This window comes from Falco rusticolus, chromosome 5, assembly GCF_015220075.1.
Source record: "Falco rusticolus isolate bFalRus1 chromosome 5, bFalRus1.pri, whole genome shotgun sequence".
NCBI lineage: Eukaryota > Metazoa > Chordata > Aves > Falconiformes > Falconidae > Falco > Falco rusticolus.
Genome location: NC_051191.1, coordinates 200,598 through 212,681, shown reverse-complemented (window position 1 = coordinate 212,681; position 12,084 = coordinate 200,598). Strand labels below are relative to the sequence as shown.

At 38.2% G+C, this 12,084-nt stretch overlaps 1 protein-coding gene across 2 annotated transcripts in view; it reads right to left on the bottom strand.

The window, feature by feature from the left end:
- The window catches only part of PRKAR2B (protein kinase cAMP-dependent type II regulatory subunit beta), a 92,636-nt gene that overhangs the window by 51,202 nt on the left and 29,350 nt on the right, over positions 1-12,084 (bottom strand). The window lies entirely within an intron of this gene.

Here is a 12,084-nt window from a genome sequence, read left to right as displayed (position 1 = left end):
CTGGCAAGTAGGTGTTGAATTTGTGGTTTAAAAATGCACTCATCACTTACTAGACTGCATGCATGGCAACTGTAAAGGTATAAACTCGCAGTTTTGTCGCTGTGTGTGGCTGATGTTCGGCATGAAAGATGGTTTCAGAGGGTGACTGAAGCTTTGACATTAGGTTGGTGGGGGTCTTTCTTGCATGATATTTTCATTACTTCCTTGTGTATGGAGAAAGGAAAGAGTGTTCCTATGCAGACTGACATTTAACAAGAAAAGCAAGCAAGTCTTTAACACTGCCATTTGAAATGTATTCCTCTGACAACTTCAGTTTTATTTATTTTCTGTTCAAGTTCTAGTACCCATTATACATACACGCAATTTTCTTCATGAGTGGGTTGTGGCACATAGCAATTTTTTATTCTGGCACACCCATAATAATTCTTCACAGTAATTGTGAAGAAACCAGAAAACTGTCTTTCTCACTTTCACACTAAATAGTGATCAGAACAAGAACAGGAATTATTTACATTCTTGTTACTGGTCTACACCACTAGCTTAAAAACTAAACCCTTAAAGATGCATTGCATTAATACAACAACATTTTATTATTTTTAAATTTAATTTTCCCTTAAAGAAGAAAAGGGATTTAATCTGAGTGAGAGAAATACAAAAAAGAAAAATATTTATAATATTTATTCAGAGGAATTTCTGAAACAACAACTCAGGAGAGATTTTCAAATTCATGTTCAGTCCTCCTACAATATCCTTACAAATTTTATACTAAAAAGCTACGTATACCCTCCTTTACACACACACACGAAACACCACTGCCATACAATGGCCAGATTCTTCACTTGCCATGTGATCAAACACCATGGGAGGGAGCAGGACTCTTCTTGACTTAGACAGTCAATGTAAGATTGAAACACAGGGAGAGACCCCTGGTTCAAAATCTATTAAGGAGATTCCTTTATAGTAAGCTAATAATCAAATGGGACAAGTGGGAGTAAAAATAGTGCATGCAGAAGGATGTCTTTAGTCTCTTACTGCAATATGCCTTGCCAATACTCCACTGTCATTTCAAGCTGCTAAAACACAACTATGCACTGTATAAGAACTAGTTAATCTTGCTTTGTCTGCCCCAACTGTTTGTATGCAATGGTCACAAAACCACTTCCATTAGTTTCTGTATACAATAGTAAACAAAACACATCTAACTCACAAAGAGCAATGAGCTAGGATCCACAGGTGTTAAAACTAATATGATGGCAATACTGACTTGCCTAGCATGGTTCTAACACCATTTGAAAGCATACATACACATCTATTTAAAAATTAGATTTCCAATGAGTTTAGGAAGACTTTTCACATCTTTATGTAGAAAAGAAAGCAAGATCTGAAGTGAGAAAATAGGCATTGCCTAGTGTTACAGACAGGAAATACAGTTTCAAGTTACAACAAACTATTACTGGGATGTACCAGTGCTTGGCTGATAAACTTGTATGAACATCCTACACAAACGTATGAATGGCTTTGGGGGACTTGTGGGACCTACTGACAAGAAAACAAATACTGATTTCAGAGATGCTATCTTTATCCTGTATTTCCTCCCATGCTTCAAACTTGTTTATATTCTCCAAACCAGACACTGGAGAGGCTGATCTAAGAGATATATGATAAAGACACACGAAGCAAAGACACTGTGGAACAGGATTATGTGGCAACAGGGGGGTGGGTGCAGGAAATAGGGAGCATTTGATGGCAAGAAACCCTTTGGCTTGTGCTTTGACAAAGGACATTTTGTTTAAACAACCGAGAAGTACACTGCAGCTCAAGGCATCATGCTTCCTACAAAACATACAGAACTGACATTGAATGTTTAGGAAGCAAAACATCAGTCTGCTGCTCATTTTATACAACACGTATAAATGGCATCTGGTGTTTTAAGCACCACAGTATTTAGCAAAGATATTTAAATATGTAATTTTCCCCTTTGACTAAGTATTTAAGAGAAGCAGTGCTTGCCAAATATTAAACCAAACTTGAGGTCAAAGGCCAAGTCACCTGTACTATAGTGTTCTACAAGAAAACTTGCTAAGCAAAATGTTCCTCAAGCACAGTTATTCCGTTTTTAACAACTCACTATGTAAAACATGACTTGTCTTATTCATCTCTTATCCTCTAGAACAAATTTTCTATAGCACAAAAATAAAATCACATGAAATCACATCTGGAATGGAATTGTTTTGGAAAACTGGTAAGCAGATAGTACAGCCTACAGATTCATGCTCTGTCACCTACAATGGAAGAAGCATACCTCCCTGATCTAAATACAGGTGTTGAAGAACAAAATAGCACAGCAACTGAAGTTGAGCTTATTATAAACACAGATACAGAAATATTTTAGAGAAGTCCGAATTATTAAATAATGACTATCAATACACACCTGCTCCAAAAATAATTTTAAATTCCTTCCTACTTCTTTCAGTAATGTGCATACTCATCCAAAAAAAAGCAATTATTTTATTTCTTTAGAAATCACGAGCTACAAGCATCCCGATAAAAGCATTAGAAAATTATTGGCTTCTCTTATCATGTTTAGTTTCTGGGGTGTTATTGGGATTGCTGAGATTATCAATGGTGAACACGCACTCAAAGGCAGGTTAAAACAGGAAAAACAGTATGATCTACATGTTATCAGGCAGAGAAAGAATTTGCGGTGTGTCAAATGTTAACCAGAGACAAGAGAGGAATTATTAGAAAAATGTGGGCATAAAATGAAGATAAATTAAAACACAACAGAGATTAACCTGTATCTTATATCAATTAGTTCACAGCACTCACTGCATTCTGAAAGCATTCATTAAGAAATCATTGTACATTTATTCAATAATCATTGACATGTGCAAATGACTGTTTGAGATAAATAACAGCCATATTTACTGTTATTAATATGAACATTTGGCCTCATTTCTGTATTTATTTTGATAGAAATAGTCTGTTTGATAGTTTGAATGTTTTGTCTGAAAAACCTGCTTTCTCTGGAATTTATTCACTACTACTTAGTTACACAGCAAGAAGATCTCTTTGCCTAGAATGCATTTGTTTGGTCACAAAAGAAATATTAGATACTACGTTAAAACATTCCAAGTATGAGAGTGCAAATACTGGTCTGTCTTAACCAAGAGGGAAAAAAAATTAGCTCCTTAGACAGACCCCTATCTAATTTCAAGCAGAACAGGGGACTACACTGACCTGAGTACCCAAGAAAGCTGGGGGACCCAGGCTCCAGCCTGGTCCCTGGCACAGTCCCAAACAGGCAGTATGGATGAGGCCACACTGCTGGCTGTGAGAAGGGATTAGCATATAGACACAAGGTCTACTGTGGCACTTTCCTGCACCCATCCTATTTACTAGTTATGTACATAAAACGATTTTAAAGGAATTGCTCAGTCAGTGTAACAGCTCCATACCTTGCTAGAATATCTGAGCTCTTAATCAAACTGACTGGGCAATAGCCCATTAAGATGATTTTGATTCATATTTCAACACAAATCTCCAGTTTATGCTTCATATATGTGAAATAAGATCAGCCCAAATAGCTGACAAAACTACGGTGATTGATTTTACTGATACAAAAATATACACAGAATACTTTCCAAAGGTAATACTAAAACAGCAGGAAAAAATTATGATGTCCCATAAAGGGATGTATGCAGTAATTTGTGAACTCAAAACACAGTTATAAAGAGGCAGCTATCTAGCTTTACCAAACTGTGAAATTAAAAAAGTAACTACTCTGTACATTAGTCAATGTATAAAATGCAGCCTAGAAATATGTGCTTGCAAGAACATCTAAACAAACACAAGACTACAGATGAAACCTCAAGAAATCGTCTAAATCATCCCTATGTACTGCTGCAGTATAAATTACACCTCTGTCTCTGCAGAAAAACATCTAACCTTCCCTTAAAACTTCTCAGATAACACAGGATTTCTGAGCAGTTTAGTCTATTGCTTCACTAAGGGTTTAGTTATAAAGTTCTCCCCAAAGTATAGCCTAAATATTAGTGTGTGTAGAAATTAGGCCAATTGCTATTTGTTTATTTCCTTCTTTCCCTGTCACCTCCTTGGGACTAATTCTGATAATCCTCTCTGTAGCAACCTATCACACAGCACAAGACATGTATATATTCCCACTGTCACCTCTCCCCCCCTCCTCTTGCTGCCTTTCCTCCCTTCCTCCACCACCTCAAACTTTGCCTTCTAGTATGCATCTACTACGTTTCTTCTTCCTTTATTAAGCTTAAAGTGTTATGATGAAACAGCTTAAGCACAGCCATATCTAAAATCTGGCATGACATTAATTTGCAACGGTTAGCCTATTTCTCTTAGCTCCATAAATGGGCTCTGAAAAATTTGTATTCAACCTCTGCTGATGATCTCTACGAGGAAACATTTTGATACAACCTGCTAGAATCTGTTTCAGATTTTGGAGGTTTATTACAGGGATAAATGAATGTTGAAAGTGAACCACTTAAAAAGTTCCAGAAGTAATGCACAGCTACCCTAAATTTTGTTTTCTTTTGAATAAGAATACTACTGTCCAACTACATGCCGTAGGATGGAATAGTAATGGCATCGATGCAATGCAATCTAGAGAAGAAAAAGTTTCACAGGCAGCATCTTTCACAAAACAGCTAAAACTAAACCAGGAAGGAGGCAGACAAGCTTCTGAGTACACAAGCTCCTCTTCAGATCTGCATGAAAAACAACAAATCTCAAGGTAACAACAGGTCAGGAACAAGTACTCCAAGTTTAATGTCATGATGTTATTTTATTAGACATTCTGAACAAAAACAACAGTTAGCATTGGGAAGCAAATGTGCATGCTCTCTAAGCCTATGTTATTACATAATTTTTCTACAGTAACTTCTCTCAAATTCCCATAAAGAGGACACTAGACAGAGCAAATTAAAATATTGTTTCTGTGACGGTCTCATTTGCAGCAGAACTTGTGTGCACAGCACATAAGCCACACAAGAGAAACTAAAGCAAGGAAGCTGGGTCACTTGGTTATGGATTGGGTGGGAAACAACATCTATCGTTAACTTTCCAGAGACCCCAAAATGTTGTGGGACAGGCCACTGAAATCAGTTTTTCATTCTCAAGAGTTAAACACGTGCTTTCAGCAGAAGCAGGACCAGACTGAAGCACAGCACTCCCTCTGACCCAGTGGCTATAAGATGTCTACAGCTCAGTGCACCATGCCCACATTGTTATACAGCACCCTAAGCTCAGTCCAGAGACAAGTCCCACCAGCTCTTGTGGCACCTGGTATCAGAGGTTACTCTCGGGAAAACGCCATGGCTCGTTTCTACCTGTAACACTGGCCATGGGATAACCTTGCAAGAGCAGACAGAATATGAGCTGCAAGTTTCACTATAGCACACAGAAAAAAATACAGCGTAGACATACCACAGGGCAAAGAGATATAATCACCTTATCTCTAAACTGCTGTGCGCATACAAGTACAGCTATACTCTGCAGCAGATATGATGCTATGTGTTTCACAGAAAAAAAACCCAAACAGGTATTGCATGTAGGGCATTCCATTTCTGATGTAGACAAAATTAGTGATACACATTCTGACTTGAATATCAATGTTCCAGTTCCTATAAGCTCAGGATACTCCTCATTTGTTAATGGAAATGGGTGCTGGGCAATTCCTCAAGGTTCACAAAGGATTTAAGTGTGACAGTGATGGTAATGGTAAGAGAGACCATGACAAGGAAAGACAATATTCTCTGTAAGGACTGAAGAGTACAGACTATACAATGCATTTGTGCAAAATCATAGAATAAAGAAGGGAGTATGTTCTCAGTACTCAGAGACCGAGACAGCTGCTATTCCAGAATATGGTGGAAGAGGCACAGCCGCGTAGGAAAGCTGCCTGAAACAGAAGTGGTGCCTGCCTTGCAAGAGGAGCAGGAAGTAAAGGAAGGGCATGTCCACTCACACAGTGATGCATGGCACATGTCTGCACCCATGTACAGCTGCAGCCCTGCAGAAGTCAGCACAGTCTAACGGTCGCTTCGGCAGGCTGAACGTCAGTAAGGTGCTCTGCTTCTGTGACCTCCAGGAAGCCACAGCTTGCCACACTGATGTGCTGCTATAAGCTTAGGTGCTGCCTTTACTGTCATACACTGATATGTCATGCAATGCAGATGCACCCTGAAGTTCTGACAGCACTTTTTCTTCTGGTTTTCCTCACCACTACAATGGCAGCCTTCGAGCTCAACTTAATTTTAGTATTAGATACTACTGTACGTCAGCTATGTTCCTTATTTAAAAAACCTGAAAGATTGGAGATTTTAAATTATGGATTGACTACATGCTTGTAATGGAGGAAAAAAAAGATTATTTCGACATCACTTGAATTCAGTTTGGGGGTTATTCATCACTTAGAACAACCACCACCAGTGACTCTGCTTGAAGAACTACACTGGAATTGCTGGTTCATCAATAAAGTTCATTATTATTCTTCCTTCTGTCACTATGACTTGGTATGCTTCTGCAAGAACACTACCTCCTACCTGAGCATTCCAAAGGGAAGTTTACAGTTACTTCATTCCTCACCACTATTTTTGGTACAGCTCCAGCTTCTGCCTTACTGTATAAAAATGAACAGCATTTCATTTCAGTTAGCTGCCTTTCTCCAACAATTTTTAACATGCCATAGGAAAGTAAGTGCCAATCTTTTTAAAAAAATCTCAATATAGTTCCAGCAGATTGAAATTACAAATGAAATATAGTTCCTGGTGGCATATTCTATTCTTGGCTAACAGTATTGATTTGCTTTTCCTAAATACTAGCTTATATTTAACAATTGAATTTAATATTACCTATGTTCTTCCATACTTATAATTTAAGAAAGCCATTAGGCATTCCTTCACTAACAGGACTCCCATGGTCTAAATTCAGTAAAATTCCTCAGTGTTTCTTAAGTAGGTTGTCACATTTCTTGTAGAAATCATTAAATTGAAAACTAGCGGTGATATATGTAAAAGCCACTGTGGGCATGACTAATCCACAGTCCACACATCTGTTCAGAATAATGAAGCCTGAAACGTCTATTTTGCCACTTTCTTCCTAATGGTACCTTACAGAAAGGTGACGAATGAGATGAAGAATAAATTGCCCTGGCAAAATCACTCCCAGATTTTTCCCTTTTATGAGGGATGCACGGAACCTCCCCCCTCCTCTCTGAGAGTGTGCCAAAACACAGGCATCTATCACATACCATGCAGTGGTGTGAGCCCAGTCGTGTCAGACAGGGAGAGCTGAGACCACCCATCTCCACAGCCAAGCGATGAGGGGACAGGCCCTTCCTGCCAGACGTACTGTAGGAACAGCCCTGTAACATGACCTGTATGTGACAAAGTGTGCATGCATGTGTCCAGCCTCTGATGTGGTGGCACTATGCTGCTCCCAGCTGTGTAGTCACAGGGCTTGGAGGTCTGACAGGCAACCCACCACTGATGTCATCATTATACATAATCATAGAATCATTGATGTTGGAAAAGACTTTTAAAATCATCAAGTCCAACTGTTAGCTCAGGACTGCCAAGTCCACCACTAATCCGTGTCCCTAAGCACCACATCTACATGTTTTTAAAATACCTACAGGAACAGCGATTCCACCGTCCCCCTGGGCAGCCTGTTCCAATGCTTGACCACCCCTTTCCATGAAGAAATTTTTTTACTACCCAATCTAATCCTCCCCTGGTGTAACTTGAGGTTGTTCTTAGAGAAACTGCCATACTTCCATAAAAAGGCAGAGGTGGGGGGAAGACAAGCCACTAAATGCAGGTCCATCTTAAATAAGAAATTACCACAGTACGTAAGTGTATATAGAAAAATATTCTGAATTTGAATACCTGCTACACTGTAGAGGAATGAAGCTGGGTTAATTACCATTGATAATATCCAGCTGTGGGCTGGCTTCAGGGGCGGCGGGTTGGCTGATGTAGACAAGGTGCAGCTGTGGCTGCTTCTGTTAAGTGGTTGAGAGTCAATGAAGAGAGAGCAGCCGAGAAAGAAGCAAGAGAAGAGAGAGTGTGAGCATGCCCTGGGTGAGGAGAGACTAGAAGAAGGCAGCAGAGGGACTGGCATGAAGAGTGTGCTGGTATGAGATGGTAAAAGACCTTGTTGCAGCTCGATAGTTTGGAGAGTGCTGCAACACTACACGAATTAAACACGTCCTTTTCACAGGGCATAAAAAATGGCTTCCTTCTTTCTCAGCCTCTCCTCTTCAGCTAATCAGTTACATACCTAAAAGTGACAGTACTTAGCAGTGTGTGTAAATGCACTAATATCAGCAACTGCAAGTTAAGAAAAATAGTGTTTGTCACACAGAGATCTCCTCTAGCATCACCTGACATTCTACCTCTTTTTCACTGAGGTTGATGGCTGATGCAGTAGGTGTATCATGTGAGCATCAATTTACCTATAATGTGTTTCTCTTTTCTTTGGAGAGGTTCTTACTGGCACCCACAGTGAAGAAGCCTGAAAGTTTTTGCCTTCTCTGCTTCCTTCAGTTCCTTCCACAACAGTGGCATCTTCTTGATTGCAACTTTATTCCAGATATACCTAAGACAGTTTCTTCCTGGACGTTCAGCGCTGATGTACTCTGCTTGTTGACTATGTTTACATTATTTTTGTTTAGAGCTTTGTGGAGCAGCTGGCAAATAAATAAAGCTACTTCTCTTTTCCCATTTGATTGACAGAACAATGTTTAAAGCATCTTTTTTTTTTTTCCACAGGACAGAAATGGCATTTTGAAGTTAGATATTGTTTGGGGGGAAAAAAATGAGGAAGTTATCTCTGTTGTTAATAATAGATACCCCAGAGATGCCTTTGAGCCTATTTACCAGCTCTTCTTAGTTTAAGAAGGCTAACTCACAGCAACCTCATTTAGGGTCTCTTAACTCTTTCAGAAGCTTAAGCAGACAGGTAAGTCTATGAAGTTACTTCAGTTACGTATTTCTAAATTAAGATAAAATTATACATTTGTATATAATGCTAGTAAAATGGGTATAAGTAGCCTCTGTAAATGGTATCTTATAAAGTATACATTTAAGCTCCTTCTGTAGCAAACCCATGCTAGTTTTTCTGAATTATTCTAAAATCCTGCCAGTATTTAATGAGATAATTTACTTGCTTATCTACCTATCAAGATGCTGAAAAGCAGGAACCATATTAGCTTTCCACCCCTAAGTATCTCATGAAAACTTATCTCATCCATAGCAAGAAATTATCTGTCTATATTCAGAAACTGCGCCTCTTTGCTGTCTCAGCTTGTTCAGGAATTTCCATTCATTCTTCACCTCAAACATACAGCTTTCTCTTCCACTTAATGCTGCTTCTACCTTCACACCCCCCGTTTCTTCTCATCCAAGTCTCTTGAATGCCTCAACAGTTTTTCTCCTTTCTCTTCATCACAGTCCCACCAGATTTTAAAAGACAAATTAAGGATTAACTACTTAAAGCAGTCTCATTGTTCATTTGAGCTCTATAAAGTATTTTTATCTCTCCTTCTTGCTAAACTCCTCTATTTAAGGCTATGAGATCCATTATTCTTTGGGCATAGCCTAGAACAACAGAGGGCATTATTAACTAGCCTTTAAGTAGCTACATCATCAGCACTGGTATACGTATATTTTATGCATAAAGTCCACATTGCATATATACACACATATGCATGAACACACAGAAGAGATACTAAATTAGGTAGCTCAATAAATTTTAAGAATTGAAATTCAAGAACAATTAATTGATCCTAGCTTACTTATGCCTTTATCCTCTACATACCAATGACAGTACATTAATACATTCACAGCATGTTAACAGGAACAGCTGTTAAATAATAAATGCCTTATTATATTGTTTTCAGCAGGTGCTTCAGCAATTATACTCTAGCTGCTTAATTTCTAGCTCAGTTAGGAAAAACAACTCTATCTTGTGCCACCAAATAAAATGCCAGGCATTATCCAAAGAATAACAGAAACATCAACATCAAGATATCCACTTTAGAGAATTACTGGGGGGTTTTTTTGAAGAAATGTATGTCATCTCCTGGATGGCAAGAGCTGAAAAAGCAACTTTTAGCAGAATAGTCTAGGAGCCCTTGCTGCAGATATCTTTGGATGTTTGACCTCAACTAATGTCAGCAGCTTAGCTCTTTCCCCATCCCACCACCGGCTAGAGGCAGCCTAGCAGCTACCCCTCTTTCAGACGCAGTTATATGGGAGCCACAGCAGAAGTCAGCTGGAGACCCAATGAAAATCAGCACACTGAAACCTACTGTATTTCTATTTACTTTAAATCAACGGACCCTCAGGCAACCCAACTCCTATGTCTATGCAAGGGAAGAAGAGACAACCTGTGGGCAGAGGTGTGACAAAAGCAGAGATTCTAAAAATCACACTCTCAGTATCAGTCTGCAGTATGACTAGATCAGATGCAACATGAAACAATGTGCTACAACTAACTCTCCAAATGCTCATCATTATCTTGGAATAATTTCATTCAGAAGCAAACCTTCAAAACTACTCAAGAATCAACAATCTTGCACATTTCAAATCTTAAAATAGCTCTTAGCTAAATAGCCTAAAATTAAAAGAAACCCATATTCAAGGAAAAAAAACCCTTATGTTTCATTTGGTCAGCCTCTCATTTCCTAGATGTGAAAATCAACTTTGACTACAGAATGCTAGTAAGCTACCGAGCATAAAATACCTGACTTTTCCACCTGCAAGGAATCTTGACTACCTTAGTGTATCCAAACTTTAAATGTTCAATCAAAAAAATAAAAAAGTATCTACAAATATGATTAGGACTATAAACATCCCTGTAAAATGTTTGTATTATCAGCATAGTCTGTTACATATTTTAAATTTTGTATTTTATCAGTCAAGTTTCTTAGATGTATTGTATCTCTTCAGCAGACATTTAGTATTTAAAAAGAACTACCACCCTTCACAGGCTTTCTTGTTTGAAAAATAATTATTTTGACTATTAAAGCTGCCAGAAACTTAATAAAATAGTACAATATAGTAGACTGCAGTATTACCTTGTTCCAGCTTGAAGTGCACTCACATGATTTACATCTGGACCATACCATACAACTTGACTGATTATTCTGAAAACTCTTTTTTATCTCTCCACAACAAAACTGAAGCACATGAAATACTAATTGCCCATAGACATTACTTCCGCAATAATTGTGCAAAAATTTCAGGCTTCTAACATGTTTTTAGTTTCCTTTTAGAGGAACATTAAAAAGAACAGATTTTTTTTTCCTGAGCAAGTATTAGCTTTTCAAACAATCAACCTCTCCTACAGAAATGCAAAAGCTTATCATATGTCTGTTATAAGGACTGCATTCATTAAAGTCAGCTATCAATCAGTCACAGCAAAACTTTCCTTAAAACACACAGCTTAATTTGCATAAAGCCCTGCTCACTGCTGCCGAGTGCTAGGCAACAAATCATTCCTTTCATTTCATGCTACAGTACCTCATGAAGTATTAACATTACTTAAAACATGAGAATATTTAGAATTCATTACATTTTCTTACTTTGTGCTACATATGCTATGCACCAATCCTGCAATTGCAAACCTCCATTTTTCTATACAGTTCCTTAGTAATCCACTAATATTTTTATACTGACGAGGAACTATATAAATGAGGTTGTAACTAGCAAAATTAGATATCTGGATAGACTTACTGCATTACAGAATACAAACTTTGTAACATTTACTCAAAATGATCTACAGCTGAAAACAAAACACATTTTATACTCAGATTTGAAATTTAGCATACTGAGGACTAGAACAGCTCACATCTCCTGCTCTGTTGACTCATGAGTCAGTCATGAGTGTCATTACATTAAGTGGTGGCTTTTACACCCAACTTTCAGGCAAATAAGCTTAGGTTCTTGGGCCTCATGCTTCAGGAGAAAAAGCCCTCAAAAATTAAGCCTGAAGGCTATGATACAACAGAACAATAAAGAGAGGCCAAGAATACTAATTTTT